Source organism: Pan paniscus, chromosome Y (assembly GCF_029289425.2).
Source record: "Pan paniscus chromosome Y, NHGRI_mPanPan1-v2.0_pri, whole genome shotgun sequence".
Classification (NCBI taxonomy): Eukaryota; Metazoa; Chordata; class Mammalia; order Primates; family Hominidae; genus Pan; species Pan paniscus.
The window spans coordinates 41,128,510-41,155,581 of record NC_073273.2 but is presented as its reverse complement, the minus strand read 5'-3'; the positions used below and the strand labels follow the sequence as shown (position 1 = coordinate 41,155,581).

The 27,072-nt window shown below is 36.9% G+C and overlaps 1 protein-coding gene and 1 long non-coding RNA gene across 12 annotated transcripts in view; one reads left to right on the top strand and one right to left on the bottom strand.

Moving 5' to 3' along the window:
• The window catches only part of LOC100994646 (neuroligin-4, Y-linked), a 293,763-nt gene that overhangs the window by 227,722 nt on the left and 38,969 nt on the right, over window positions 1-27,072 (top strand). The gene's annotated exons all lie outside the window — the stretch shown is intronic.
• Window positions 13,004-26,037, bottom strand: LOC130541183 (uncharacterized). The gene is made up of 4 exons (XR_008955238.2): window positions 26,009-26,037; window positions 23,342-23,410; window positions 20,691-20,778; window positions 13,004-16,074 (listed from the first exon to the last, which is right to left on the bottom strand). It is a non-coding gene; the product is annotated as an uncharacterized LOC130541183 (long non-coding RNA).

The window sequence follows — 27,072 nt, the reverse complement described above, 5'->3', positions numbered from 1 at the left end:
TACATTATGATTCCATATCCTCCTTTGATTCCAGCACTGAGAATTGGTTTTCATTTCCATGAACTCATTACTGAGGTCCTTGTTTCTTTTGAGATATTAAACTTGACCCTGATTTTTTTTTCTTCCCTGTGAGAGTGGAAATTATCATTCTTTTCTACTGGTTCAGCAAAAAAGAAATGCTACTTCCTAAAGAATATATTTTTTCTATGATTAAATATGTTTTAGATAAAACAAAAGCTTTTTACATCTGTCCATAAAGTGTAGGTTTTGAAATTCTCATTGGTGATAGCTATGTTTATTTTCTTACCTGACACATCAGCTACCACAGTTAAATTCGGTGAACTATTTCTGTATCACTTACTGATGAAGAAATACATGGCTGTCTCATGTTGGTAAGTGTATTGCTGTTCCACAATCTGAATATATTTTGCTTAAACCTTGAGGTGTTACCACATGGTAAGGATTTTAAAAACACACTCAGATCATAATAGTAGTTATCTACTTTCAATGTTGTAAAGTCAGATATACCATTGCAAGTTTAAAAACAGAGAGTACTTTGTAGTTTAAGTATCTGATTTACCTTGATAAACACTTTCATCAGTTTTGAGAGCATATACAAGCTATATTCTGCTCTTAAATTTTCAAGGTTTGGGGGTGTGGGGGAGAGTGGGAAGGGGAAGGAGGAGAGGGTGAGTGTGAGGGGGGAAGAGGGAGGGAGGAAGAGAGGAAGAGAGAGAGAGATAGACAGAGAGAGACAGAGAGAGAAATTGTCATGGTTCATGGAGCCATCTAACTACAAATGTCAGTTTATGAGACCAGACACAATGGCTCATGCCTGTAATCCCAGCACTTTGGGATGTTGAGGCAGGAGGAATACTTGAGCCCAGGAGTTTGAGATCAGATTGGGCAACATAGTGAGACCCCATCTCTTCAAAAAATAAAAAATATAAAAAATTATTCAGGTGTGGTGGTGCCTGCCTGTAGTCCCAATTACTTGAGAGGCTAAGCCTGGAGGATCATTGAGCCCTGGAGTTGGAGGTTGCAGTGAGCTATGATTGCACCACTGTATTCCAGCCTGGGTGACAGCACAAAACCCTGTCTCTGTATAAATAAATAAATAAATAAATAAATAAATAAATAAATAAATAAATAACTATGTATGTTCTCTCCAGCTTTTCATAGTCCCCGAAAGCCTTGCAGCCTTCCAAAACTTGATTTTCTTCTAAATTTCTCAGAAAATTGAGGGGAAAATAGCACTTAGAATTTGACGACAGCTGTCTACATCACCTGGAATCTCTGGCAGAACACCAATTCAGTCTCTTCTTTGAGCTTCACAACGCAGGCATATATTACAATTTTATTAGGTTGAGCACATATGGCCTTTACCCTCAGGAGTTCCTCCATAGTTCTTCCCTGCTAATCTCCGTAGAGAGAGGCATTTCTGCACTTTTATTCAAATTAACAGCCCATAAAAGAAAAGAGATCTTAAAGGCTGCAGCCTCTCTGGGACTTGCATGGGGTGTCTCCTATTATTGCGCATAATGCTGTGCTGAAATACAGGTCAAATACTCTAACATCCTTTTGCTCATTGTATGAACATTATGCATATTGCAGTTTGAAACTAGGAAGAGAGAAGAGCAATATTACAGGTGAACATGAATGCATCAGAATATGATACCTTTAAATTAGAAGAGAAGGCTCTCAATTTTGAATTCTCAGTGTTTCTCTTCTAATACACACAATGATGTCTTTCACATGATTTTAATTTTGATTATTATGGATAAATAATAGATGTATATATGTATGCAGTGTTTTCCCACAGGCATGAAATGTGTAATAATCAAGTCACAGTAGTTGCAGCATTTATTACGGCAGGTATTTATTCCTTCTCTTTGTTAAGAGCATTCCAGCTCTACTCTTTAGTTATTTTAAAATACACAACAAATTATTTTTATTGAATCACTCTGCTGTGCTACCAAATAGTAGATTTTTTTTCTTTTTTGAGACAGAGTCTGGCTTTGTCGCCCAGGCTGGAGTGCAGTTTTGTGATCTTAGCTCACTGCCACCTCGATCTCCTGGGCTCAAGCAATCCTTCCACCTTAGCCTCCTGAGTAGCTGAGGTGACAGGCCCATGACACCATGCCCAGCTAATTATTATCATTTTTAATTTTGTACAGATGAGGTCTCACTGTGTTGCCCAGGCTGGTCTCAAATTCCTGAGCTCAAATGATCCTCCTGCCTTGATCTCCCAATATGCTCGTATTTCAGATGTGAAACTCTGCCCAGCTGATAGGAATTTTTGATAGAGTTTCCCAATAACTGAGCTTTCAAAGATTTTGGATAGCGACTGAGATAGTGCAAAGATCTCTCTAAATATCACAAGTCTGACCAGGGACCTTGTGTTACCTATATGAATACACTGAGGTTGCTGTCTGTCTCTTTGATAATGTATAAGCAGAGAATGGTATATTGATGCTTATCAGATTTTCAGTTTAATATTGAAGCATTACAAATTAAAATATAAGGTGTGGGATACATGCAATTTTACTTTAGGGGTATGCAAAACCTGAGGGCCCCCAAAGCAGAAGAAGGCATTCAGCCCCTCCTCTGCATTTCCTCCCTCCTGAGTTGCCAGCCAGCCAGCCAGCCTGTCTTACAGATTCCAGACTTGCCAGTTCCCAGATTGCGTGAGTCAATTCCTTAAAATAGATCGATCTAATAAATTTATCCTATATTGGTGAACAAATTTAGCAGAGAACTTTGATATATATTAGTACCACTTATTATTTTTAGAAAAGTTGGAATTTGAATAACTTATACCAAAGTTTAATTCGTCATCCGGTGTGTATGTTATAAATGCACACCCACTCACAGAGACCTATTCATGGCCTCACATAAAAATAGGCAATAGATACAGGAAAAGACAGGCAGCCATAGAAGGTCTTACATAAGAAACCCCATCCTTCGCGCACTCACTCAAGAACGTTGTTCCCAACATCTACATCTTTTGTAGTTTATATCCACTGGGCACCCCTAACATCCATCCACATTCTTTCATTTATCCCATTTGGAAATAAGCATCTGACCTGCACTTTCTCTGCCTGATGTGGCTGTATGTCTTTGTTTCTCTAGCAACCATCTGCTCATCTTCCAAGAGTCCTCACTGATCACATCTCAACTCCTCTTCACCTATCCTTTCTTAAATCCACTCCACTTCACCAAACTCCTCTTGCCAATTATACAATTGGATCCTAGGCCCCACAAAAGTGGAGCTACTATTCCTAATGTTCCTAAAAAATGACCATTCTGCATTTTCCCTCCAATCTCCACTGCCTCTATTTTTGGAAAAAAATTTCATCTTTGGAAAAGCATTTAAGACCAACTTTTTTTCCCACTCTGGTGGGAAATGAAATATTGCTGAATGCAGAGGACAACTACATGAATTCATACTATTTGCTCTGGCAATATTCCCAGATCCTTATCCTGGAGCATTTGTGGTAGTTGGGAGGATGGATTTTCTAGCAGTATATAGACTGAATGTGTATGTCCCCCAAAAATTCATATGTTGAAACCTAGTCCTCAACTGTGTAGGTATTTGGAAGTGGGGCTTTGGGAGGTAATAAGGCCATGAGAGTGGAGCCCCATGAGTGGAATTCCTACCATTACAAAAGGGTCCCCAGAATTCCTACCATTACAAAAGGGGCCATTGCAAAAGACACCCTCATCCCTTTTACCATGTGAGGACACAGCGAGAAGGTGCTGTCTATGACCCAGAAAGTGGGTCCTCACCAGCCACTGAATCTGCCTTGATCTTGGACTTCCGGTGTCCAGAACTGTGATCAATTTTTGTTTTTTACAAACCATGGGTACAGTCTTTTGTTTTAGCAGCCAAAACAGGTAAGATAGGCGATGCTAGAAAGTAATGGAGATGTCCACAATCACCCTGAATCATGTACTGCTTCCCAACCTCCTGTCCTCCTAGCAGAGACAGCAGGAAAAAGAAGGCTTACTTCCTCCAGATTCAATGCTCTTCTACCCTCAGCATTTACTGGGTGGTGTATATCTGTCACAGGTTATAAGTTTCATGAAAAGCATGTACCATGCCTCCCTTTTTCCTCATGCACGCATGCAGCAAGCCAATTAAGGGCATAAAACACAGCACATAAAGCCCTCCATTGATTGACTTAAATTAATTTCTGAACAGTTGCAAGGGTAACTGAGGGCCCACAGGGTTTTCATGTATCATTTAAAAAAATTTTAAATAATGTGATTTGATTTTTTATCTATATTCTTATTCTATAGAAATTAATCTATCATATTTCAATAGTAACATGGTTGACATTGAGGTTTAATATAATATGTTGGAACACACATGGTACCTTGATTCTGAATCAACACTGTATGTGCAATTTGATGTCTGATGTATGATTTGGGGCAGTTTGAAGACCAGACATTTCTTTGTACTGATCCTCTCCCATTCCCTGTGTGTGAAGGGAACCGTGGGAATAAATCAGTCTTCAATGGATAGGATAGTTGCCTTTGTCCCTGGAAGGTTTCATCAACTGATCACAGCAGTCTGTTTTTCTGAGTCAAGATGCAACTTCCCCTTGATGTAGGACACTACATATAGTGTAGTGTGCTATTCCATATCTATTGGAATCATCACACATGATCAGTCAGGTTTAATGTCAAGTCAGGTTTAATGTCAAGGGTGTGATAGAAATGGATGCAGATAGTCTTGCAAATTTAGTTGAACCCTCTCTCTGCATCTTCTGCTGGCCTCAGTGACTATCTTCTTGAATAGAATGTTCTGGGAGTAATGATTTGGGACTTCCAAGGATGGATTATAAGGAACAATTAAGCTTCCCTTTAGGACATTTGGAGTGCTGATTCTTGTGACATTTCCTTTTGGAACCCATACCTCATGCTGCAAGTGTTCAAGCCCCATGGAGAGGCTATGCATGGTGCTCCAATCAGTAGCTTTTGCTTCATTTCCAGTTGACAACCAGCAGTGCCACCATGTGAGTGACCCATTAAGGACATCCCATCTGATTGAGAACTCCTATCCCTTAGCTAACTCAGGAACTCTCAAGAGAGAACTTCTCAGCTAATCCCAGTCAACTCACAGAATTATGGGAGATCCTCATAAAAGAGTGTTTGAAGCCATACATTATGGGCATGTTTGTTACACAGCAATAGCTAACCATTGTTACACAGCAATAGCTAACCAGAGCAGGCATTGAAACCAGAAGTGAGGATCTCTTTCAACAGAAACCTAAAGTAAGTGGTGTTGGATTTGAGGCCAAATGGTATATGGAAGCTAGAACCTCCATGGGGCGAGACAAAGGGCTTAAAGAACAGGGAAAGAAAATTGGAGGCTGGGGCATTGGAATTGATGAAGAGAACTCTTTGAATGACTGACTCACAACAGTGAGCACTTTTCTCACTATTGGTGAGAAAAGTAACCTTTTGCATTGCGCAACTGCATGCAAACTGGATTTTGTCTTTTGAGATAGAAAGATGGCATCTCAACACATTTGTCATGTGTAGTTCCTAATAAGCTTAATACTTAACATAAAGTTCACAGGCCTGTGTTATTTATAATCTTAGTATAGTATAGTTTACACTGGATGGCAAAAGGTCACATATACAATGACAATAATAGATTCTTTTAAAATTTATTTTGGTTACACTTAAATGTAAATTGTGAACATCATTTCTATTTTCTATTATACCCCATGGCTTTTCTATTGTTTGAGTCATACTAAGTCTATTTTTATTGCATAAATTTTGCAACATATATTCTAACAGGAAAAATAAAATTATAAAACATATGGTTTATATATGTCTTTCCTTTAAATGTGAGATTTTAACTAGGTTTTCTTCTTCTCTGTTACTATGCATATGTCTTTTTATTCTTTGGATCAATATATTCCCACATCCCCTGGAACATTTTTTGGAAAGTTGGCAGTGCTCTTATAAATTCTTTTTAGTCTCTATCTGCCTGACATATATTTAGGTTCCATATATATTTATCATTTTCTACTTAAATATACATATTTCCATTTTTATGCTTATGCTATTCTGCAAATGTCTGATTTTTAAGGATGAGACATGCATTTAAAAAGGACATCTGTATCTTCTTTCAGAATATTTTTTCCTTAATATGTGTTACTTTCATATTTGAAATTTCATACCCACAAACATACACATACAAACATGTGTGCATAATATACATCTCACAGAAATGTCCACCACTTTGGGAAAATGTCATTTCTGTTGAAAATGTCTTTACACCCACAAAATATATATTATTTCTTGGCCTAAGCCACAGATCCTCTGTCACCACTATCAATTCATCCCCAGAGTCTAAATCACTTGAAATTAATATTGTTTCTTTGAAGAATTTCAGAATTAATTTTTTTCCTCAAAATTTCATGAACTTGCATGCATTTTTTACCTCAGACCTTGAACACTCTGGACAAATTCCTTTATCCTTGTAAATTTTTTAACTAATTCTAAACAAAATACCTTTGTTCACTTTTCCCCTAAATTTGCTAACTTTCATGCATTTTGTTTTGTGACTTGAAAATGCTCTGGAAACACTTCTTTATGCCCATGATTCTTTAATTCTAAACAAGCTACTTTTATCAATGCTGACAAGGTTGTAGAGAATAGGAAATCCTTATACCATGTTGGTGGGAGTGTAAATTGTTTCAACTATTGTGGAATGCCGTGTGATAATTCCTTAAAGAGCTAAAAGCAGAAATACCATTTAACCCAGCAATCCCATAACTGTGTATATACCCAAACAATTAGAAATTGTTGTATCAAAAAGACACATGCATGCATATGTTTATTGTAGCACTATTCACAATAGCTAAGACATGGAATCAACATAAATGTCCCTCAGTGTAGACTGAAGAAAATATGGTACATATACATAATGGAATAATATGCAGCCATAAAAAAGAACAAGATCATGTCCTTTGCAGGAACATGGATGAAGCTGCAGGCCATTATCCTTAGCCAACAAATGCAGGAACAGAGAACCAAATACTGCTTTTTCTCACTTGCAAGTGGGAGCTAAAGATGAAAACACATGGGCACAGAGCAGAGCATAATAGACATTGTGACCTATAAGAGGGCAGAGGGTGGGGAGAGGGAGAGGATAAGGAAAAATAAGTATCAGTGTACTAGTCTTAGTACCTGTGCCATGAAATAATCTGTTTAACAAACCGCTATGACAGTAGTTTACCTATATAACAAACCTGCACACATATCCTTGCACCTAAAATAAAAGTTTTAAAAAATACCAGCATCCACTACATGTATGGACAGTTTTCTTGGGTTTCACCTCAGAAAACACTGCTAAAATTCAAGATAAAATTACTTTGATTACATGGGTTAATAATAGCTCTCTGTGTGTGTCTTAGTCCCCTCTCTGTTTCCTATGTGTATTACTTGATTTCTAAATAAACTGTAGAAGCTCTAAGTACTTATTTGAATCTCTACATACAATGGTGCCATGTTATCTAATTTTTCCTTTAGGATGTGTACAAAGACTGTACAAAATATTTGAATTGTGTAATGGTATCCAGTATGGATAATAAAGGATAAGTAAATTTTTGAGAAGTCAGTTAAGTCCGGGCGCGGTGGCTCACGCCTGTAATCCCAGCAATTTGGGAGGCCAGGCGAGCGAATCACGAGGTCAGGAGATCGAGACCATACTGGCTAACACGGTGAAACCCCGTCTCTACTAAAAATACAAAACATTAGCTGGGCGCTGTGGCGGCTGCCTGTAGTCCCAGCTACTTGGGAGGCTGAGGCAGGAGAATGGCGTGAACCCGGGAGGCGGAGCTTGCAGTGAGCCGAGATCGCACCGCTGCTCTCCAGCCTGGGCGACAGAGCGAGACTCCGTCTCAAAAAAAAAAAAAAAAAAAAAAAAAAAAAGTCAAAAAATAACAGATGCTGGTGAGGTTGCAAAGAAAAGAGAACACTTACACAATATCGGAGAGAGTGTAAATTAAATCAATCATTGTGGAAAGCAGTATAGTGACTCCTCAAAGAGCTAAAAACGGAACGAAAAAGAAAAAAAGAAAAAAAAGTTAAAATATAATAGATACATAGATGTCTAATTTTTCAGTTCTGAACTATGGACATTTTTGCAAAGATACATGCTTTTCACTTCAGGAGGTATTTGTCAAGGTCTGGAAAAAATATTGGCTGCCACAGCTAGATTATAGGAGTGAGTACCACTCGCATTTCAAGGCCAGAGACCAGAGATACTGTTAAGCCACCCACAAGGCATAGGATAGCCCAGCACATTAAATAATCTTCCATCTACACGTGTCAATATTCCTGAGGTTGAGGAACCCAGATCTAGAGTAATATTGATGAGCAGTAAGTATGGGCCGAAGCGTCGTTTTCCATATGGCTGTGATAGATTTTTTAAAATCATCATTGGAAGAAATAAACCCTCGGTTCTATGGAAGTCATAAGGAATATTCTGCCTGTGTGCTTGTACAACCTTGGCTTGGAGCAGCGGTGGATATAATGCAAGTGGCTTTGCAGAATCATGGGGTTTTCTAGAGGTCATTTCATCACCCAGGTATTAAGCTGAGTACTCATTAGTTATTTTTCCTGATACTCTCCCTGCTCCCACCTTCCACCCTCAAGGAGGTCTCAGTGTGTGTTACTCTCCTCTATGTGTCGATGTGTTCTCGTTGCAACTGTATATTAATTACAATGGGGCATCTCCTGAATTTCAGAGGAATACTTGTTTCCTGATTCCTGATGTATATACTATCAGCATATACATAAATACATAAATACATGGCTGTGAAATCACATAAAGCCTTTACTTCCATACTTGACTTCCTGCAGAACCTCCACGTTTCTTATGAGCTTCCATTTTTCTTTCTTCTTGGCATTTATCATTACTTAATGAGAGGTTTCCAAAGTTAAGAGTAGTACATTAATTACCATTTCTCCTCTTCCTCCTCCTGCTCCTCCTCCTCTTCCTCCTCCTCTTCCCTTTCCCCTTACTCTCTTTCTCCCCCACCTTCTCCTCTTTCTTCCTCTTTTTCCTTCTTTATTTATTTATTTATTTATTTATTTATTTATTTATTTATTTATTTCTGAGACAGCATTTTGCTCTTTCACCCAGGCTAGAATGGAGTGACACCATCATAGCACAGTGCAGCCTCAACCTCCTAGGCTCAAGCAATCCTCCTGTCTTGGCCCCCCAAAGTGCTGGGAATACAGGCATGTGCCACATGCCAGACTACTTTTTATTTTTACTGTCTTTTTTTTAAGAGACAGTCGTGCTCTCTTGACCATGCTGGTTTTGAACTCCTGGGCTCGACCAGTCCTCCTTCCTTGACCTCCCAAAATGCTGAGATTACAGGCATGAGTCACCATGCCTGGCCTTAAATTGTGTATCTTCTAATTGATGTAGACATTTATGCCCTATTTATTTGTGCTTTGAAGTGAACTGATTCTGAATGTCAGTGCTAGAGCACTGCTTAGTGTTTGGGGGTGGTTAGGCAGATATGCAAGTTGTTAGAGCATAAAGCTGCTCACTGCTCCCAGTAGAGGGGCTGCAACTGTTTGGAGGGTTTTAGAATACTACCATTTGTGAGTTATGTATGAAGTTAGGGAAGCCTACTACTCCTGATTAGACTGGCAACAACTTTTTGCATTATAAGACAACTGAAATTTCATGTCCAAGCCAGGTGATCTGAGCTACCCCTGTTCATTCCAGATCCAGGGCTGGTGAGGCAAAATGGTATCCCCAAAACAGATGGGTCTCTTTATTGAACTTCTGGGTTATCTCCACCATGTAGAGAAGATATAGAATCATGCATTTATAAACTGTATGGTTGAAGATGGCACCCACAGTTACATTTTTCTCCCAAACTTCCCTGGCCTATCTCAGTTCTTAGATATATTGTCTGAGGATTCCTGATTAGGCATAGAGTAATGAGGAAATTTTCTCCTTAGATGATTATGGCAAGCTGCTATAGGCCTGTTATTTATCCTCAGTTAATATGGATATTCTAGTAGGAGGGCACAGTGAGGTAGGAAGAAATGGTAACTCTGAATTCAAAGTATCTCTTAATTTAGAAGGCAAGTTTACCATCCTGAAAGTACTGAGAGTCTCAAATTTCATGTAAGCATATTTTTGAGCATTTTCTACAAATCCTCGTTTCTTCAAATCCCATCCTTTGCAACCTCAAGTTTATCCGGAGGATTCACACTGCCTGCAAGTCCTTCTTGTATGCATTTCTTGTTGTTTCTGTAACAAATTATCTCACCTGTAGTGGCTTAAAACACACACATTTATTATATTGCCATTGTGAAGTTCTGTAGTCTGAGTAGCTTGGATGGTTTCTCTTCATTGTCGACCAAGGCTGAATTCAGTGTGTTGGCAGCAGGGTAGTGTTTCTTCCTCCATATTCCAGGGATGCATTCACTTCCAGAAACATCTGGGTTGTTGGCTACATTCAGTTCCATCAGGTTGAGGGTCCTGCTTCCTTGCAGGCTATTGATTGGCTGAGGGCAAATTTTGGCTTCTTGAGAATCGAAGCATTCCATGACTCCTGGCCTCCTTCCTCATTCTTCAAAGCACAGCTTTTAATGTTCTGAATCTCTCCAACTACCTTTTCTACCTCTTCTGTCCTTTCCCTTGTCATATGGCTTGTCTGACCTGATTGTTCTGTCACTGTTTTCTTGGTTTTCAGTATCATACAATTGTATTGGACACATTTGGTTATTCTAGGATAATCAGCTTATCTTAACATCAGCTGACTAGTAACCTTAATTGTATCTGCAAAGACCATTCATAACAGTACCTAGATATATGTTTAACTTAATAGCGAGGGGAATAAGAATCTTGAGTGGTGTCTTTATAATTCTGTTTACCACACACCCATCCGGGTGGACAGACTCCTTACAACTGGGTTTGAGTACTCAGAACAATGGCCTTCCATCTTTACTCACCCAGGGAGCTCCTCCAGGGAAAGCTCATCTAAGTAAGATCTCACCATTATTTTCATGCCCTTTCTTTTTTTTTTTTTTTCTTTATTGTTTTGAGACAGAGCCTTGTTTTCCCTCCCATACTGGAGTGAAGTGACATGATCTCGGCCCTGTGCTACCTCCACCTCCCAGGTTCAAGCAGTTCTGCTGTTTCAGCCTCCTGAGTAGCTGGGACTACAGGAGTGTGCCACCACACCTAGCTAATTTTTGTATTTTTAGGAGAGATGAGGTTTCGCCATGTTGGTCAGGCTGATCTCAAACTCCTAACCTCAGGTGATCCACCTGCCTCAGACTACCAAAGTTCTGAAATTATAGGCATGAGCCACTGTGCCCAGCCTCTCCTGATCTTTTGAAGTCCAAGTAATAATCCTCAGGTGGCAGTGCACATAATTGTGGAGAATTAACCACTCCTCTCTGATGTTGCTTGTACCCACCACAAATAATTTGTCTATTTATTTTTACTTTTATTTTCATTTTTTGAGACAGGGTCTCACTCTGTCACCCAGGCTTGAGTGCTGTGGTGCAATTAGAGCTCACTGCAGCCTCGACCTTCTTGGCTCATGTGATCCTCCCACCTCAGCTTCCCAAGTAGCTGGGACTAAAGGTGCATGCCACCACCCATGGTTAATTTTAATTTTTTTTCATTGATACAGAATCTTGCTCAGGCTTGTCTTAGAACTTTTAGGCTCAAGCAGTTCTTCCATCTCAGACTCCCAAAGTGAGCCACTATGCCTAGCCTATTTGTCCTTTTTAATTTAAAAGACTCAACATGTAGAAATAATTTTATCCCTTCACCTTGTGCATTAAGAGCTTCCTTTTTCTTGCAGATGGCTGAACTGAGGCACCATAAGTGATGAGATGACATTTTGTATTTTTACACACATTCCTGCCCTTTCTCAGATGAGTCTAGGCTTTCATCAGTATTTAAATGCTAACTTATTCTAGCAAGACATTTAGGTCCAGAAAATACTTTAAAAAATAACATCTTCACAGAAAGAACCTCCAGATAGTTAAAAATAGGGGAACTTGTGGATACACCATATCCTGAACAATTAGTGTTGCTAAATAAACCACATTATTTTAGGTTTTTCTTCCTGATTTTTTTTTCTTCCTTGTGTTACTTTAATTCTGGAACATAACTGGGAACTGATAATACTACAGCAGACCCTTATCTCTTTTCTTTATTATGACTGGAAATCATAATTAGAAAGATGGATAAAAATGGAAAAGCTTAATGACGTATGCATATTTTTATAAGACAGAAATATGGAAAGATACGAGCAATAAAATAATTCAGTTTAGAATGGGAAGGGTTATAAAACACTTTTTAAGCAGAAAAGGAATCAGAGAATGGCACTTTATAATATAGTAATTAAGCCTATTTATTTGATAAAATTCAAATGTCATGTCCTCTTTGTACCTATGAGTGCACATTAACAGTAACCATAAAAAAGAATACTTGGAGCTACAGATATGTGTGTGTGTGTGTGTGTGTGTGCATCTGCACCTGTGTCTTTGTGTGTGTTCCATCTGATTTGATTTTTCACCATATCTCTATTTTTGCACTCCCAAATGTAAGTATTTAAGTGTTTATTATATAAAATATTTTTGCATTCTTCCTCCCTTCACATGCAGTGATTTACAAATTTCCTATCTGACTATTTCCATCCTGCAAAGCCCCCGAATGCTGTGGCTGAGGTACTCCTCTTTCTGTTCCCTTCTCTATGCAGGTGGAACGTCTTCTGGGAACCATCTTCCATCTATAAGTTTCCCATTCACAGAGGTGGCTAAATCTGTAGCATGCATCCATCCATATCCAATAGTGTCTTTACATGGGTGGGTTGGATAATGCAAAACCAAGCTTCAACGTCAATGGTGTGAGAAGTACACACACACACACACACAAATATAAACATGCATAATCTCTGTATATCAGAAGGGTATTATCCAGAGTTAATATTAATGTACACTCTTAACTACAAAGAGGTCATGACATCCAAATTCCATTAAGTACATTGACTAAATTACTATATTATAAAGCTCCCATTCTCTAATATCTTTTGTGCTAAAAATATTCCCAAGCCATGTTGAAGATATCTTTCAACAGTTATGTTTCCTAAAAATATGCCTAGATTGTTAAGTGTTCACTTCTTCATGTGTTTTTCTGGTTATGATTTTCAGTCATAAAGATGAAAGTGACAAGGGTCTCAGTAGTGTTTTACCTCTAAACCTAATACTGACCCTAACAGAAATTGAAACCTTAAAACTAACCTGTGGCCTTTGACCATTGCTTCTTGATCATTGAGCTGACCCATGACCCTGAACAGAGAATGAGAACTTGAACCCAAATTTTAATCTGGACCCTAACTAATGACTGGATATGAAACCTAATTCTACGCAACCTTGAAAATGAATCTAAATTTAAACTCAAAAGCAAACCCAACCCAACACCTGCTTTAACTTTAATGTAAAATTTTGAACTCACCCTTGACTTTTGCCAGTAACCCTTGACTCTTGACCCCTGATTTGAACACTGAAGGCATCTACCAAATTCTCTAACCCACAGACTTTGATCCTAATCCTGACCTTTGACCATTGTCCCTAATAATGAATATAATCCCTTGATCATAATATTGACTTGTGCTCCTACCCTGACATTCAATTAGTGATCTAACCATACCCCAAATTGAACTTAAGCCAAATCCTAACATGAACCTTTATCAATACCTGAAACCCATCCTAACCCTTGATCTTTGATCTTTAACCCTCTGTGTTTTGCTCCTTGACTCCTGACTGTGAGATCCCAGCCTGGACTAAAATCCAAACACACACTCAACATCATTCTTGACCAGAATTGTTACCCAAACCTGAATAGGAACCCAAACCCTTACCCTACCCACTTACAAATCTGAACACAAAACCTATACCTATTCTGAACTTGGGGATTTGAGTGTCTCGGTCCTGTTTGGTAGATGCAGAGTTTGCAGGCCTTCAGTCATGGTGGACACCACAGACTTGAAGAAACTCTCCAATATATTTTTTGGGAAAAAAAGATGCAACTATTTGAGAGCAAGATGTTAAAACATTCATCCTCAATTTCTGTTTGTACAGACTTCAAGGTGAAATACATGTGGCTGGACTTGTGATATTTCCAGCCACAAAATTGTATTATGTAGAGATAATGTAGGTTTCCCTGTCTCTGAAAATGCATTTATTCAACCAGTACTTACTTGCTCCAGAAGTGCACCAGGGACCATTTTAGGCCCCTGGAGGCAGCCGTAAGCAAAACTTCCCAGATCCCTACCTATGGAATCCCTGCCTATGGAATGGACGTTGTCATAATGGATGTAGATAAGAAGTATCCTGGACTCAAATCTGAACTTCAGTCACTCTGGAAGTCCAAACTCCTGCCCAGACATGTTTTCCTATTACTCACAGAGGATAGGTGAGGACTCAGGTTAATTAAGGTGGTTATTTTTGTTGCCAGTTTTATCTAATGTCCTTTGTGGATGATGTGTTTTTCACTTGGAATACCAACATGAGAGACTGGGCCACTTCTCAATTCAGAAATCCACTCAAGGCCAGGCATGGTGGCTCACGGTTGTAATCCCAGCGCTTTGGGAGCCAAGGTGAGAGGATCGCTTGAGCCTAAGAGTTCGAGCCCCTCCTGGGCAACCTGACTAAAGCCTGTCTCTACAAAAAGAAAAAAAAAATTAGCTCAGTGTGGTAGCACATGCCTGTAGTCCCAGCTACTCAGGAGGCTTGAGGTGGGAGGATCCCTAATCCCAGGATGTCAAGGCTGCTGTGAGCTATGATTGCACCATTGCACTCCAGCCCAGGAAACTGATCCTGTCTCAAAAAAAAAAAAAATTCAACTACATGTAGAAGAGTGTGTGTGTGTGTGTGTGTGTGTGTGTGTGTGTGTGTGTGTGTGTGTTCATTAGATTTAACTGAGGATTTAAGGAGAAATTTGGAGGCATATTCTCATATGGGAAAAATAGGAAAATAAACCTTCTAAAATCAACATCTAGCCCTTTTGCTGATGACCTTTTGGCTATCCTAACATAAACTTTTCTTCTGAATGCTTCAAATCTCAACTCAGCAAATCCACAATGAGCTATAGGAAATTCACGATCTCTTCTTTTCTTTGGATTTCACCCTCCGCCATTCATGATTTAACAAATAATTCTTTGAAAGGCAGTTCTCTTTCAAAGATGAGTTTTGCTTCTCTGTGTTAAAATAATAAATATGTGTCACTGTTAAAATAGTTTTGCATACATGAGGGAACTCCTTTAGAAGCTTTATTGGGTTTCTTAGCTGTGCTTGCAATTCGAATAATTACTACATAGCAATTCCAGTAACATAGCCAATACATCAGAACCCTCAGGGGAGGTAGCCAGGAACTTTCTTGCAAAACATCCCCTACATATTCATTCCTCTCTGGAGACGACTGGTAAAATTTACAATCTGTAATAATTTCTACAGTCATGGCAACTGAGAATGGTAGAACATTAGTTTTAAAAATCATTTTAATAAAATGGCTTTATAAATATTGAGATTTAATTATTTAATTTGCTCCAGTTAAGGAAAGATTTCATTTGGCACAAGACTAGGACAAATTAGAATACGTATAATTTTCTTCATTCCAGACAAACAATTATTTTAATGTCTACTGGTACTTAGACCACAAACTTAATTCATTGATTTCATAGTATTAGAAAATATAGAGTGAGAAAATTGTTAGCAGGGCACAGTGGCTCACGCCTGTAATCCCAGCAGTTTGGGAGGCCGAGACGGGCAGATCACAAGGTCAGGAAATCGAGACCACCCTGGCTAACACGGTGAAACCTTGACTCTACTAAAAAAACAAACAGAGAAAAAAAAATATATAGCCGGGGGTGGTGGTGCACTCCTGTAATCCCAGTTGCTCAGGAGGCTGAGTCAGAAGAATGGCCTGAACCCGGGAGGTGGACCTTGCAGTGAGCAGAGATCACGCTGCTTCCCCGCAGTCTGGGTGACAGAGCGAGACCCCATCTCAAAAAAAAAAAAAAAAAAAAGTTAGAAGTTGTTAAACAGCTGGATTTGACCTAAAATTACTCCAAGAATGTATCATTTTTTATGCCTCAAGCTGTTTTGTGCAGTTCTATTTTCAACTTCCATAGACAATTGTAATCTTTTATTTTTGTTATCTTATTAGAGAATGCTTCATGATATGGATGTGAATAATTAAATGAACATCTTTCTATGTACAGCTTGAATTTAAATTAGAACATGATGGAGATTTTTGGATTCCCTTTAATTCCTATTGTAAATTGTATTTCTTTAAACCTGCCCAAAGGGTAACCATCTTTCTGAAACCAATTCATTATTTCCTTCTTTTACTAAATTTTATTTCTACAAAATTAGCACTACCAGCTTAACCTAAAGAATATATTGTCATCTGCTTTTGTTCTTTTATAAATGTCATTCTGTGTTTTTCTTGACCTAGCATTTCCTTTTTCATTGAATGGTATGTTTTTGATATTCAACCATAAAAATGCTTGGAGCTGTAGTTCATTTATGTTCACTGATATGAGAAACCACACCCTATGGTTATTCCACAAGATATTTAACTTTTTCAGAAGCTGGGTATTTGAATTGGCCTTATGTAAACAGTTCAACTGTTAGTATTCTGTGCATATCTTGTTGAAAAAAAATGAAGTTTCTCTACCTAGAAATAGATTTACTGGACTATATTTTATATCCATATTTAGATATGCATCCTGATGTCAAGAACTATTTAAGTGGTTTAACAGTTTTATTTATCCAAGAACCATATGAAAGTTTCTTGTTCTTACGTTCACTGTACTGAGTCCAAAGTTGAATAGAAATGAAATTAGCTATCTTTGACTTGTTCTGTCTTTAGACAAAAAGAGTTTAAAAAAAAATTTTATTTTGAGACAGTCTTACTCTGTTGCCCTGGCTGGAGTGCAGCGGCATGATCTTGTCTCACTGCAACCTCTGCTTCCTGGGTTCAAGTGATTCTCATGCCTCAGCCCCCTGAGTAGCTGCCACTACAGGTGTTCACTACCATGCCTGGCAAATTTTTGTATTTTCAGTAGAGATGGGCTTTCACCATGTTGGCCAGGCTGGTCTCGATTTCCTGACCTGAGGTGATCTGCCTACCTCAGCCTCCAAAAGTTCTGGGATCACAGGTATGAGCCACTGCATCCAGCCAGACAGAAGTCTTCTAATGTTTTATCATTATGTATAATATTTGGAGTAGGATATAAATAAACTATCTTTTTCAGATAAATAAATGTTTATTTCCTTAATTTGATAACATAAAACCATAAATTCATTAGAGGTAATTTTTTTCATCTTTTAATATTTTCCTTGCTTTGTGTTTAATTTGTTCATGTAGTAAATTAAATAAGTTAACTTTCTAATATCAAGCTAGTTTGATATTCAATATACTCTTTAATATCATTTTTGTATTTGTTGTTATATATTAATCATTTTTGGATCTCTGTACTAAATTGGATAGGCTGTAATTTTCCTTATGTTAGGCTTCTCTGGTTTTAGCCTCAACTTAATAGCAGCTGTGTAGAACTAGTAAGAAAACATTTCTGTTCTCTGGGAGAGTTCATATAAAAAATTCCTTAATTAATAGGTGGTAGACTTGCTATTCAGTCCACCTTGGACAGATGATGTCTTTGATGTAGTTAAAAACATCTTTGATTTCCTGCTTGATTTGTGGGCTTTATTACATATTGATTTCTTATATATATTAATAACAACATGTTTGCCTGTACCTGTCTGTTAACACTTTATTATGTTCTCTTTTTTCATTTGTCTGTTGTCTGTATACATTTTGTTAAACTATTGTAACAAATTATGAGAAATGTAGTAATGTAAAAGAGCAACCATGTAGTATGTCATGGTTCTAAAGGTCAGAATTCTTGGTGCAGTGGAGCCTAGCTTGGTCCTCTTCTTAAGGTCTTCCATAGGTGAAATCAAGAGACTGGCAGGGCTGTATTCCTCTCTGGGGGCTGGAGGGATGAATCTGTTACAACATGTAGATTTTAAAAATCTAAGTATTTGCACTAACTTCTGATTTTACCATATTAGATCCATAGGGTGAATTCCTATTTCTTGATCATTTGAGTCTTAGAGAAGCTTGATTTCCGTCCTACAACATCGTTAGATTATTACAGATTTCTTATCTGCTTTTAACAAGGGGTTTTTCTCTGTTTTTTGTCAAGATTAACATAATATTTTCAACATGTATTATACTTGAGTTGTATATTGTGAGTATATAAGTACACACAATGAACGACTCTTCAGCCTTAAAAAAGTAGTAAAGAAGAAATAGGCCGGACGCGGTGGCTCACGCCTGTAATCCCAGCACTTTGGGAGGCCGAGGCGGGCGGATCACGAGTTCAGGAGATCGAGACCATCCTAGCTAACACAGTGAAACCCCGTGTCTACTAAAAATACAAAAAAAATAGCCCGGCGTGGTGGCGGGCACCTGTAGTCCCAGCTACGTGGGAGGCTGAGGCAGGAGAATGGCGTGAACCCAGGAGGCGGAGCTTGCAGTGAGCCGTGATGGCGCCACTGCGAGGCTCCATCTAAAAAAAAAAAAAAAAAAAAAAAAGAAAGAAAGAAATCATGTAATTGGTGACAACACAGATGTACCTGAAGGACATTATGTGAAGTGAAATGAGCCAGGCACATAAAAACAAACACTGCATGATGAAATGTGAAATCTAAAGAAGTCAAACTCACAGAAACAGAGAGTAGACTTGTAGTTGCTATAGGCTGGAAGTTGTGCACATGGCGAATTTTGGTCAAAGAGCATAAACAGTTTTTTCCTTCCTATAATATTATTTTCTTAGGTTCTAATTTTTGAGCTATTGGGATTTTCACATCATAATTTTTTGGTCTTACTTATGCTTGCATATCTTTTACTACTCTTGAATAATTTTAGTCTTTCTATATCTTTTGGCTTAAAATTTGTCTCAAATTGGTTGCATTTTTCATCTTTGGTTTTGTTACAAACGTGTGATTGTCTGGAATTTTTAATTTATGAGTTCAAAACATTTATGTTTGTTGAATATTAATTTTACTAAGGCTTAGTTTGCCATCTTGTTTGATATGTTCAATTTAGTTACTTCAGAATAAGCATAATATAACTGTATATTTTGTCTTTGAAAACATCAGTTTCCACCTGTCATTTAATAGATATACTTCTACTGGATTTAAAACTATATTCTATTTTTTGTTCTTACTACTGTTGTTGATCATAACTGAGCACAGATACTGCTATTTATTTTCCCAGTTTTTGTTTTTGTTTTTGTTTTTAAGGCGGAGTCTTGTTCTGTCCCCCAGGCTGGAGTGCGGTGGCGCGATCTCAGCTCACTGCAAGCTCTATCTCCCGGGTCCACGCTATTCTCCTGCCTCAGCCTCCCGAGTACCTGGGACTACAGGTGCCTGCCACCATGCCCGGCTAATTTTTAGCATTTTTAGTAGAGACGGAGTTTCACCATGTTAGCCAGGATGGTCTCGATCTCCTGACCTCGTGATCTGCCGGCCTCGGCCTCCCAAACTGCTGGGATTGCAGGCCTGAGCCACTGCACCTGGCCCTTCCCAGTTGTTTTTATAAATTTAGCAACATACTATTGGTTTATACCAATTGTGTCCCATTTCTATATGAAAATCAAAAATATATAGAATACATCAAGGAATTTGTTGACAGATCTGATAATTTCTGTAGCAGTCCTCTAACAAGACAAACATTTTTCAAACATGCATCTCCTTTTAGTTCCACCACTGAATGCCATTTAAGTAGATAGTTCCTAGAATTTAAGTTCTGGGCTGTTATCTATGTATAATTGTTGCATTCTTTTTTACCCATTTTAGCCAAATATAAATTATAAATTTTTGATTGTCCCTGCATTTCATATATTTTCCACAATTCTTATCAAAATACTCATATTCTTTGATAGATGTTTTCTCAAAAATATTTTTGAGTCGTTGAACTTTTGTTTAGCAAAATGTTTGAGTCCCTTTTTGATCAATTTTTTGTTTTTACTTTGCCTATACTATTTGTTTCTAAACAAAAAATTTAAATTCACAGTTATTTTTCTTCCAACTTTCAAATATCACTACTGTATCTGCAGATGTTCTGTGCTATCACTGGAAAGTTTAATGTCAGTCTGATTCTTACTCATTCATAACTCAGCTATTTTTTTCTCTGAAGGCTATTATAATTTTGTATTTGTCTTTGACGTCCTTGAATTTCATAGCAATATATGAACTCGGGGCACTCTATGAGCTCATTCAAAATAAAGTTTTTGTTCTGTTTGTCTGTTTTAAGCATATTTTCATTCATTCATCAACTTAGTTCTTTCTGTTTTTTTCTCTCTTACCTATTATTGATATATCTACCAAAACTGCCTTTCTCTCCTTTATTCTTTCCTGGTGTTTCCTATGAATGTTCTTCCATCTGATCTTCCAATTCAGTAATTTGTTCTTCAATTCTCTCTGTTCTAAGATTTATCTTAACTATTATGTTCTTGTTCATCTTTACTATTACTTATTCCATACTTACTATATTTACCAAGTTATCTTTTAATTCTTATTATAATCTACTATTTGAAATATATTACCTTAGGTGATCAAGTGTATTATTTTATCTTTTGTAATTTCTTCATTGATCTGTTCCAATAATTATATCTTATGTAGAAGAGTTTTCATCTGTTGAGAGAGATAGAGTTTGGTAACTTTTTTAAATATTCAGGTATATAACTTTTTAAAAAAAACATTTAGCTTGTATTCTCCTTAGGTGGGTGAAAACTCAACCATCAACCTGTTCGTAATTGTGGATTTGATATGACTTAAGGCCAGGCCCAAGTCTATGTTTATTTTACAAGATTAACACTCAAAAATCACTTTTAGGTTACTCTGGTGCACTGAAAACCTGCAAGGAAGGCTTCTTATTTGAAATGTGCCTTTAAACTCTAAATGAACTGGCATTACAAAGAGGCAGCCTCTTTAACATCCTTTCTGGGGGCATGGAGGGGAAGGGGCTGAAGCAGGAAAAGCCCATTGTGGCCATGAGTGACTGGTGGCCCTGTACGTTTTTAGCCGACTCCTCAATGCATCTGAGTTTCCCCTAGGCTTACCGAAATCCTACTACTCGATGGCTGCTGTAGAGTTCTATGTTGTATGGAGAAGAGAAGATGGAAGGGAGATTAGATAATGATTAACTCAAGACATTTTTGCTAAGAGACAAGAGTGAACCTAAGATTTTTCTTTCAAACTGGCATCGTTGTGTTACCACTTCCACCCTCTGCCAGAAGGTTTAGCCACCCCCATCCGCCATATATACATGATTCTTCAGGTTGTACTCTCCGCAGAATGGCTTATAGTTTACTGCTTTTATGTTCTGTTATTGCTCTTTCAGTAGATCGATGCCTTCATTTTCTTAGCCTCTGTAGTTTCTCAAATGTAGATTTTCATGGAGGAAGCAGCATTCTCTTCTATTCACCATCTCAAAAGAAGCATAAATCTTTTTCTTGATTTTTTAGTATTTTTCCCAACCCATCAAATAAATCTGTACTTCTACCACCCCCCAGACTTTGCACTGAAGAGGATTGAGAAATGGTGAAATACTTAGCTATTGGATAGCTTTTTTCATTCCCACAGACCTCATCAGTTATTGTTAGCTAATATACCCATTAAGAAAATTACTGAGGAAACACCACATACATCCTTATTAATTCATCACTTGTCAAAATCTTTCTAAGCACCTTTCATCTATTTCTAAAAAAAATCCAAATATTTCAGGGACAATTTCCTAATATTTTGGTTTTGAATGTCACATAGTTCATCTATCATCATATATGATAGCTATAACTACAGAAACCAAAATATTAACTAATTCTTAATGACAATTAGGATAATGAAGGATCTATTAGAATTCCTCTGGGTGTCTTTGATTGTCATATGAATTTTTAACCAAAGACTTGTATGAGTTCCAGAGAGCAAACCCACTACATTTTCCCTGCCCTGACTTCCAGCCCATCACTATGTAGATCCATTGTGGAGCTTTGTTACTCCTTTGTAGTGTATTAAATTCGAGGATATAATATCATCTGATTATGGATGAAAGTAATGGGACACTTACTGCCATGAGAGCCCCTCATGACAGGTGATAGTTGAACCAGAAGTTTAAAGAACTGTGGCAGACAGGAGAGGGTAAAACAATAGGACGCAGGACCCAGGAATACATTAGGGAAGGCAACAACAGTGAAGGAAGAGCTAGAGTAATTGAAAGGCTGATAAACATATTTGGAGCCAGTTCTTTTTATGCTATCATTAAGATAAAATCAGTAAATCAGTAATCCTTGCCTGGTGGATATTTCTTCTTTGCAAGAAAAATGTTTTAACTAAAGGAAGTCATTTTTGATAATTTGATTTATATACATACATATATCCTCTGTACAAATTGCCTCCAAGCACTTTGGGGACAGGAGAAGAGGGGAAACCTGTGAGATTGATAGTTGCTAGATAGATAGATAGATAGTTAGATAGATAGGTTAGAGATGTAAAGATATATTCTCTCTATATATATATTTTTTCTTTGTCTCTCTAAAGACATGATTAGGAAACATTCTCTTGCTATATATAAGTATATATATTTTATACATACTTACATATTATATATAATTTATATATAAATGTAATATATATTATATGTATCATAAATATAAATATATTTTTATATACACATTCTCTCTACAGATAGAACATATCTATCGAGAGAGACATATGCAGTATATGTATATGTGTATGTGTATGTATATCTAAAACAAAGAAACAATATAAACACAAAATCCAAATGTCAAGTGGAAGAAAACTCTAATCAGCTACAAGGGACAATTAGAACATCTGTAAGAATAATATGTGTACTGGATTTAAAATGATAAAGACATTAAAATGCATATATTCATCATGATACCCAGAATAAAACTCACTGTTAATATTACTAGGCAATGATCACGTTTTCCTGGATCTTGATCAATAAAAATTATGATTTTTCCTACATTTGGAATAAATACTGAATTTCACAATAACTAAAAAATTGATGATTACAAGTAAAATTCCAGATAATATATGCAGAAATAACAATAGTATAAGAAAATCATTATTTTGTGAAACCCCAAATTAAGTTAAGTGTGTGAGTCTGTTCTCACACTGCCAAAAGAACTGCCTGAGACTGGCTAATTTATAAAAGAAAGAGGTTTAATTGACTCACAGTTCTGCAAGGCTGGGAAGGCTTCCAGAAACTTTCAATCATGGCAGAAAGAGAAGCAAACATGTCCTTCTTCACATGGTGCCAGGAGAGAGAAATCAGGTATACATTATAATTTATTCCTCCTGTTTTTTTTAGTTTGTTTTTTGTTTGTTTATATTTTCCAAAAATAAGAGGCCATATCCAACACAGTGAAGCAAAATGAACAAAGACGTTCAAATACTGAAGTTGAGCATAAATTTGACTTCACAATTTCTGTCAGATGAACCAAAAAAAAAAAAAAAAAGAGAGAGAGAGAAACATTTGATTCTGGGATTTTTATTTCCAGAAAGAGAAAGCTTTTCTCTTTTTCTTCTGATTATTGATGAAGAGCAGTTATGAAGTTGGAGATAAAAGGAGAAGATGGCAATGATTGTTCCTTGTTCTTTCTTTCTGCAGTGGCTGTCAGCTTCACTGATGATATTAAGATTAACACAGCAAAGCCTGACTGCCTCCCTAAAGACAGATACTTCCATTATGTGTGGTGGTACCCTTCACTCCTGAATCTAGAAAATACTACTTGGGCCATGTTAAGTTTATTCTTAAAAGCCTAACATTGTGTAGCTACAGCTGCCCAACAAATCTGCCCAAAGCACTGTTCCCCAAATTATGAATATGCATACAAATAACTTTTCAGTTTTCATGCCTACTCCTGGATCATACCACCAGACATTCTGATTTGGAAGTCGACTGTGGAGCCTATGCAATTTAAAATTTTACAGACTACCCAAGGTTATGTGGATATATCCCGAGATAGTACAGCCTTCCCAGGCTGTCGGTGCCATAAGGACTTGGAGAGATCGCCCTCGCTTACCCACAAACAACTTGCAGGACTAAGAAGAGTGCTTAATGAATATGTGTTCAAAAAATAAAGGAATGCACCTGTGCTTGGAGATACGTGGAGAGCGCTCTCTCTCTGTTCATCTCCCCTCTGTATCTCTCACTCTCTCTCTGGCTCTCGTTCACTCTCTCTCTCTCTCTCTCTGATTCATTTGCTATGCCGCTGAGTCATACAGTGAGAAGCAGCTTAAGGTCATTAAAAGGTTGAAGCATCGTGGGAAAAAGTGAACATGTTTTCATTTGAATCTCTATTTTTAACTCTTTCTGAACTTGAGACTGTTGCAGTGATAATGAAATAAGCCTATGGTGGTTCCTGGAAATCATTTTAGACACACAAATTTCTAACATGTATAGAGATAATATGTAAGATCACATTATATATAAGGTCACATAGAGTAAGTATAATATATAATCAGATATAATTATAAAAAATTACATATAAAACTATATTATATATCATACACATATATTCATATTATATAAATATATAGTATATATTAATTATCTATAATTTTAAATATAAATTATATATGTAATTATATATTATACATTATATTATATATAAAATATATTTCATATTATGGAAATATATTTTATATATTACATATTATATATAATATATAAAATTGTATATTCTATAAAAATATATATCATATATAAAATATAATGTATAATTATATATACTTCATTATATAATATGAAATTATTATATATAATACACACTATATATGGTATATAATATATAACATAATTTAAATATAAATTTTATATAATATATAATTTTATAGAATACATTATATACCATAAGTATATAATTATTTTACATATAATATATAAAATATAATATAATATGTATTGTATATATGTATATAATATTTTATATATAGAACATAATATAAATTTGTATATGATGCATATCATATAGTATATGTAATTATTATATCTAGTTTATGCTATATTATATGTAATATATAAAATATAATTTTAAACATAAACTATATATGTTATAATTTATATATTATAATATATGATTAAATAATATATAATAAGTATATATACTTAACATGTGTGATCTTGTTAAGTATAATACATATATTATATATAATATATATTATATGTATATAAAATATATTAAACTTACCATATATGATCTTGTTTGACATGTCTTTTTGGATAGAAAAGCACTTAAATTACCCCTACTTCAGCAATGAGGATGTTGTGTTTAGGCCAAAAGGCAATATAAACACAACTTGCTATTAAAGTTTTTTCTTAATCATCACTACCACTGAGCCATTAATAAGTATTTTCCTGCACAAGATAATAATAGCATCTCACATTTCCATGGTACTTTATAATGCCTGAAGCTCTTCCACATTCATAATTTTGTTCATGTCATAGAAAGAATGAGCTTTAGTAACCTCTTCCATGTATGGGGATCACAGAATGAGTAAAAGCCTAGGGTGCAGTTAGAAAAGAACTAGGTTTCAGTCATCTAGCCACAGTTCTAGGACTCTTGAATGCATGTGTAACTCAGGCTGAAAATCCCGGAAGATACATCCCCATCCCAAGAGCACCTACACAATTTCAATAACCTGGTTACAACTGATGCACTTTGGATATTGCACTCTTCACAAACATCTATCCAAATGTAACATGAACCCACATCAGAACAACTATCGAATCCCCACTCCTACCAAATATTCATGTCTGGTATTACCACCAAAGCCTGAAGCACCCTGACAACATGTGTCCAGATGTTGTTGAATTTTTTCCACCCTGACTGCCTCTCACCGAAAGCCAGAACCAACTTGCTCCTGGATGACTGCAGTGGACTTCTTCCAAAGGCAGCCTCCTGCAGTCACATCCATCAGTGGCTCTTATGGACTTCACAAAACCATAAATTCTATCACATACTGCTATCTTCCCATTCTTATGTCTTGTCATTGTTTTATAATAAATTCCAACATTTTAGTCACTTTTCCAAGTGTGAAGTCACTTATGCCTACCACTGTAATACCATTCTTTCACATTTCCTTAGTCATGATGAGTCAGTTACACTGGGAATCCTTCTGTTCTCCTCACCCTTTAAAGTTCCTTTTGGAACTTTGAAACTTATAATTATTTTCAGGAATGTTTCCCTCTTAACATCTTGTGGCTGCTTCCCTGTCATCATTTCCTTCCATTTCTACCTTTCCAGAGAGGCTTTGTTTAGAAGAAAATATAGGAGCAAATCTTTGCCAGCTAGGCTTATGAAAAGTTTTCTTACATAGAACACAAAATACAAGAACTGTAAGAGAATGTATTGATTACGAGGACTTCGAGGCACCACGAAGAACTCAGACAAAAAGCTTCAGATTCAGACAAAACATTTGTAACTAACAGAGCAGAGAATTGACTTGCATCTTGAATATATATAAATATCTCCCAACTCAATTGTTAGGCAAGCGCCCTATAGAGCAGCACTCCTGAACATTTTTGACATCAGGGACTGGTTTCACATAAGTCAATTTTCCCATGTCGTTGGATGGTTTCTGGGTGAAAATGTTCCACCTCAAATCACTAGGAATTACATTCTCATCAATAAGCACACAACCTACATCCCTTGCATGTGCAGTTCTCAATAGGATTTCCGCTCCTATGAGAATATAATGCCACCACTTAACTAACAGGAGATGGAGCTCAGGCAGTCATTTGGGTGATGGGGATTGGCTGTAAATACAGAGGAAGCTTTGCTAGGTTGCCTGAAACTCCCCTCCTGCTGACCCAGTTCCTAAAAGGCCATGGACCAGGCTTTGGTGGTAATACAAGATGTGAATGTGTGGTAGGAGTGGGGATTCAATGGTTGTTCTGACGTA